Raw genomic sequence first — 6,379 nt, forward strand, 5'->3', positions numbered from 1 at the left:
TACTCTCACTTTTTATTTTTAGGGCCTTTGTCTTTTTCTTCTGTCATTTTTGGGAGCAGGGCCCAGGCTTATGTGTAACCCCTTTCAGACCAAAATCTCAGCCCCCAAGTCCATAGGATTAAGGGTGTAGGGCAACACCCACCCCTAGGGACTTTGACTTTATTATATTATCTGTTCGTATTAATCTCAGCTCTTGCATAAATACTCTGGTCTGGTTTTGATTGAATGTGTACATTGGTCAGGTGAATTTCAGAATTTGCCATTAATTTGCTCCACCCAGCCTACTAGAAAACTTGCAAAGCAAAGCAAGCAAACTCAACACCTAGGGTCACTTCTGCTGTTACTCTTGAGTGATTGATATATAATTGATTGATATATATATATATAAAATCAAGTCACATATCTATCTATCTATCTATCTATCTATCTATCTATCTGCCACACCAGGCACCTTAAACTCCTTCCCTGAAGATATATAAAGGCGGATTTACATATCTAAGGATACTGCAGATAATTAGAAGACCCAAGTATCAAATTAACTCAATATGCAAAAATTTCTACATTATATGCCAGGTGTGGTGGTGCATGCCTTTAATTCCAGCACTCTGGAGGCAGAGGTAGGAGGACTGCCATGGGTTCGTGGCCACCCTGAGACTACATAGTGAATTCAAGGTCAGCCTGAGCTAGAGTGAGATCCTATCTTGAACCTCCCAACCAAAAAAAACCAAACCAAACCCAAACAAAAAAACTCTACATTATAATATAAGAAACATAAAAATTAAGATAATATAATTCCACCAAAAATTATAAATCTGCACTGGAGAGATGGTTTATCAGTTAAGGCCTATGCCTGCAAAGCCAAAGGATACTGGTTCAATTCCCCATGGCCCATGTAAGCCAGATGCACAAGGGGGTGCATGCATTTAGAGTTCATTTGCAGTGGCTGGAGGCCCTGGCATGCCTATTCTCTTTCTCTGTCTCTCATAAATAAATAAATAAATAAATAAATAAATAATATTTAAAAAATCTTTAAAAATATAAATCCATCTAAAATGACCTCCAGTGAGACTGATTTAGATGAAATGCCTAACAAAGACATGAAAAAATGATTATATCTATGTTCAAAGAAACCAAAGAATTAAAAGAAGAAAATAAACTCCTGAAGGAGTCCCAAGAGAACACAGGAACCCAATGTAATGAAATAAGGAGGCCAATACAAGACATGAGTAAGGAAATAGAAATAATGAAAAAATACCAATCAGAAATACTAGAAAGGCAAAAGAGAGTAAGCCAAACAGAATACTCTGTAGGAAGTCTCACCAGTAGAATGGATAAAGGAGGGACATAATATTTAAACTAGAAGACCAAGTGGCAGATCTAATACAGTCCAACAAAGAGAAAGACAAACTAACAGGAAGGCATGAATGGGAATTTCAAGACATTGGAGATACTATGAAGAGTTCAAATGTAAGAATTTAGGGTATAGCAGAAGGAGAATAATTTCATTCCAAAGTTGTATTAGATATTTTCAACAAAAACATAACAGAAAAATTTCCCCAAATAGTGAAAGAGATGCCAATATGAATACAGCAAGCCTTTAGGATGCTAAACAGACAAAATCAGGAAAGACCCTCTCACCGCCATATTATAATTAGACTACAAAACACACAAACCAAAGAAAATATATTGAAATCAGTTAGAGAGAAAAATCAAGTCACATACAAATGCAAGCCCATCAGGATAAGAGCAGATTACTCAACACAAACTTTAAAAGCCAGAAGGGCTTGGAATGATGTATTCCAAGTTCTGAAAGATAACAACTGTCAACTAAGGTTACTTTATATAGCAAAGTTATCCATCCAAATAGAGAAATAAGGACATTCTACAACAAAAATAAGCTAAAGGAATAGAGGAAGAAAAGCACACACATATGGAACTAGGAAAAAAAATAAACCATTCTCAAATAATAGTTAATAGAAGAAAGGAAAAACAGGAAGAACTACAAGATGAGAAGAATGACAAGAATAAATTCATGCCTTTCAATAATAACTATTAATATCAATGGCCTCAATGCCCCAACCAAAATACACAGGCTTGCAGATTGGATTGATAGGCAGGATCCAGGGGCTGGAGAGATGGCTTAGTAGTTATGTACTTGTCTGTGAAGCCTAAGGACCCTGCTTTGAGGCTTGATTCCCCAGTACCCACCTAAGCCAGATGTACAAGGTGGCACATGCATCTGGAGTTTGTTTGCAGTGGCTGGAGACCCTGATGCACCCATTCTGTCTCTCTTTCTCTCTCTCTGTCTGTCCCTTTTTCTCCATATATGTTGCTCTCAAATAAAAATAAATAAAAACATTAAAAGGCAGGATCCTTCTATTTGTTGCCTCCAAAAAACTCACCTTTCCACAAAAACTGACAGTATCTTAGGGTGAGAGGATGGAAAACAGTATTTTAAGCAAATGGGCTTAGGACAAGCAGGTGGTGTTATCCTACTAGCTGACAGGATAGACTTCATATGAACATTAGTGAGGAAAGGTAAAGAAGGTCACTTTATATTGATTAAAGGAACAATTCAACAGGAGGACATTGCAATTCTAAACATATATGCACCAAACATGGGGGTTTTCAATATCATCAAACAAACACTATTAAATTTAAAGTCACAGATAACACCAAGCACAATTGCAGTAGATGACTTCAATACCCAACTCTAATCAATTGACAGTTCATCCTGGGAAAATATAAACAGTGAAGCATCTGGATTACATGAGCTCATACAACAAATAGACCTAACAGATATCTACAGAACAGTCCATCCAAATGCTGCAGAATACACATACTTTTCAGCAGCACATGGAACATTCTCTAAAATAGACCATATAGGGCTGGAGAGATGGCTTAGCGGTTAAGTGCTTGCCTGTGAAGCCTAAGGACCCCGGTTCGAGGCTCGGTTCCCCAGGTCCCACGTTAGCCAGATGCACAAGGGGGCGCACGCGTCTGGAGTTCGTTTGCAGAGGCTGGAAGCCCTGGCGCGCCCATTCTCTCTCTCTCCCTCTATCTGTCTTTCTCTCTGTGTCTGTCGCTCTCAAATAAATAAATAAAAATAAAAAAAAATAGACCATATATTAAGATACAAAGCAAATCTTAACAAATATGGGAAAATTGAAGTAATTCCCTACACTCTGTCTGATCACAATGGGCTCAAACTACAAATCAACAACAAGAAAAGCTATAGCGCATACACAAAATCATGGAAACTAAACAACACACTACTAAATGATGAATGGGTCAATGAAGAAGTCAAGAAGGAAATAAAAAGTTTGTAGAGCAATCTCAGAGGGTGCAGGGCTAGTGTCAAGCAGGGAATCAGTTCTATCCAGTTGCAGACCCTTTGAGATTTGGATATGTCCTTCATATTTGATTGGGTTTACAGTAATTTCAGCAGTGTGCTATGGTTTTTAGGATTATGTAAGAAAACTGGTCAATTGGTGTTTCTTAGATTGGATAATGCGGGAAAAACACTGTTGTACATGCTGAAAGATGACAGACGTGGACAGCATGTCCCAACATTACATCCTACTTCAGAAGTCACTATTGCTGGCATGACTTTTGCAACTTTTGATCTGGGTGGACATATTCAAACCCAAAGAGTATGGAAAAACTACCTTCCTGCTATCAATGGCATTGTATCTCTTGTTGAGTGGGAAGACCATGAGAGGCTGTTAGAATCAAAAGAAGAATTTGGGAGTTGGGCGTGGTGCTGCACACCTTTAATCCCAGTACTCAGAAGGCAGAGGTAGGAGGATGACTGTGAGTTCAAGACTACAGAATGAATTCTGGATCAGCCTGAGCTAGAGTAAGACTCTACCTTGAAAAACAAAGAAAAAGAGAAAGAGAGAGAGAAAAGAGCTTGATTCACTAAGGACAGATGAAACCATTGCTAATGTGCCTATACTGATTCTTGGGAATAAGATCAACAGATCTGAAGTGATTAGTGAAGAGAGTTTGGTTTTTATAGCCAGACAACAGGAAAGGGCAGTGTGTGACTGAAAGAACTGAATGATCAGCCTTTAGAAGTTTTCATGTGCAGTGTGCTCAGAAGACAAGGCTATGGAGAAGGTTACCGCTGGGTGGCATAGTACATTGATTGACAACAATCTGTACTCATTAAGGATTTGGGTCTCCTCAGATATTTGATCACCCAACATATATAACTTGGATTCAATAAATGTTTATTGGTTTAAAAATAGGTGATTTTGCTGGGGGTGGTGGCACATGCCCTTAGTCCCAGCAGAGTGTGATGGTTTGATTGAGGTGTCCCTCATACACTTAGGTATTTTCAGTGCTAGTCTCCCCAGCTGATGGCAATTGGAAATTACAGGCTCCAGGAGGCAGAGTATTGTTGGGGGGGGGGGGTAATGGGTGTTATAGCCAGTTTCCCCTTGCCAGTGTTTGACACACTCTCCTGTTGCTATTGTCTACCTTATGTTGGCCAGGGGTTGGGTTATGTCCACCCCTCTGCTCATGCTATTATTTTCCCTGTCATTGTGGAGCATTCCCTTGAGTCTGTAAGCCAAAATAAACCCACTCTTCCCAAAAGCTGCTCTTAGTTGGTGCCCCTGACCTGCGGGGCCAATGTTACGTGGGGTGGTCGAGGAGGGCTGCAACCCGAAAGAACGGGCGGGAAAGAAGAAGGAGACCAAGCAGAGGTTTTGTCAAGGTCTCGTTTAATGTTGGATTTTTAAGCTCTTTTATAATCAACCAACAGGTAGGGCAATAAGGAGGGAAAAAAGGGGTAGGGGATACAAGGAAGGAGGAAGTAGGGCCACCTGGCCGTAATCTTCTGGAGCATCTTGTGGTATTTCTGGAATCTCTCTTGTGACATCTCCCAGAGCAGCTGTTTGTTCTCGGGGGAGGGGCTGCATGAGGGCTGCTAGTTCTCTTTTGTCCTCAGGGCAGTGAGGGGCCATATGAAGGCTGTTAGTTCTTCTTTTGTCCTAGGGCGGTCAGGTCATGGTCTCTGACAGGTTGGGTGATTTCTGCCAGCAATGTGAACCTGACTGTAACAGTAATGTTAGTACCAAGAATGGGCTGACTATGTGATTTTAGCCTTTTGGAGCTGATTTTCAAGAGGAATGTGGAAGTATTTGAAACTTTGGCCTAAGAGATGCCTTGCAGTGCTGTAAGTACAACTTGATGGATTATTCTGGTCAGAGTTAAAAGACCTGAATGCAGTAAGAACTATGGACAGTGAGGTTTAGCTTGTAATGGTGTGGTGGTTTGATTCAGGTGTTCTTAGGTATTCTGAATGCTAGGTTCCCAGCTGATGGAGATTTGGGAATTAACACCTCTAAGAGCAATGTAGTGTGGGGGCGGGCTTATGGGTGTTATAGCCAGTTTCCCCTTGCCAGTGTTTGGCACACTCTCCAGTTCCTGTTGTCCACTTGATGTTGGCCAGGAGGTGATGCCCACCCTCTGCTCATGCCATTGTTTTCCCCTGCTATTGTGGAGCTTCCCCTCAAGCCTGTAAGCCAAAATAAACCTCTTTTTCTTTTTTCCCACAGGCTGCTCTTGGTTTGGTGATTTCTACCAGCAATGTGAACCTGACTGCAACAGATGGTGAGGAAGAACTTTGCCTGGACTGGGCTAGAAGCAGTTTATGTGAGAAGCTTGCTATTATGGTCGTGTCATGAGAAGTTGTGCAGAGTTGCACTGCTTAGAAATGGACTGGTGTGAGCAGAGGTAAATGGCCCAGACAAAACGAAATCTTTAGGCCTATAGTGCTGCCCTTTCACCTGCAATTGTTTGAGAGATTACAGCCATTAAGATCCTGCCAGCTGACCTGCACTGGGGCAATAGGAAGAACACAGTTTTTGAAGGGGCCTGAGTGCTCAAGGAGTGTCCTGTTCTTCAAAGTCTGCTTATTCTCCCCTGGATTGATAAATTGGCATCCTACCTGGTATTATGGAGTATAAGAAATGCAGGAAAGCCAGGTGTGGTGGTGCATGCCTTTTATCCCAGCACCCGGGAGGCAGAGGTAGGAGGATTGACGTGAGTTCAAGGCCACTCTGAGCTAGAGTGAGACCCTACCTCAAAAAACCAATAAATAAATAAATAAATAAAATAAATGCAGGAAAGAGAGGGTCATTAATTTGCAACACAGTCTTGTGTTTTGGAAATGGCCATGAGAAGTGTGTAGCAGGTTCTCTGGATGCCTGCATGGAGACCTGATGGAGCTGTAAAGATGAGCCATGGGTTGCAGTGGAGACCCAGTGGAGATGCTGGGAGCATGAGATGGCTGCTAGGGAAAGCTGCCAGCCCTGGTTGAAGTTTTCCAGGCTGTGAGTAGCCAAGCTCGAGAGGTGGAATTGGAACT

General features: G+C 41.4%; 1 pseudogene; it reads left to right on the forward strand.

The window, feature by feature from the left end:
- Window positions 1-3,407: 3,407 nt before the first annotated feature.
- LOC101605957 lies at window positions 3,408-4,154 on the forward strand (annotated as a pseudogene).
- The last annotated feature ends 2,225 nt before the right edge of the window (window positions 4,155-6,379 follow it).

The sequence above is a fragment of the Jaculus jaculus genome, chromosome 5, assembly GCF_020740685.1.
Source record: "Jaculus jaculus isolate mJacJac1 chromosome 5, mJacJac1.mat.Y.cur, whole genome shotgun sequence".
Taxonomy (NCBI): domain Eukaryota; kingdom Metazoa; phylum Chordata; class Mammalia; order Rodentia; family Dipodidae; genus Jaculus; species Jaculus jaculus.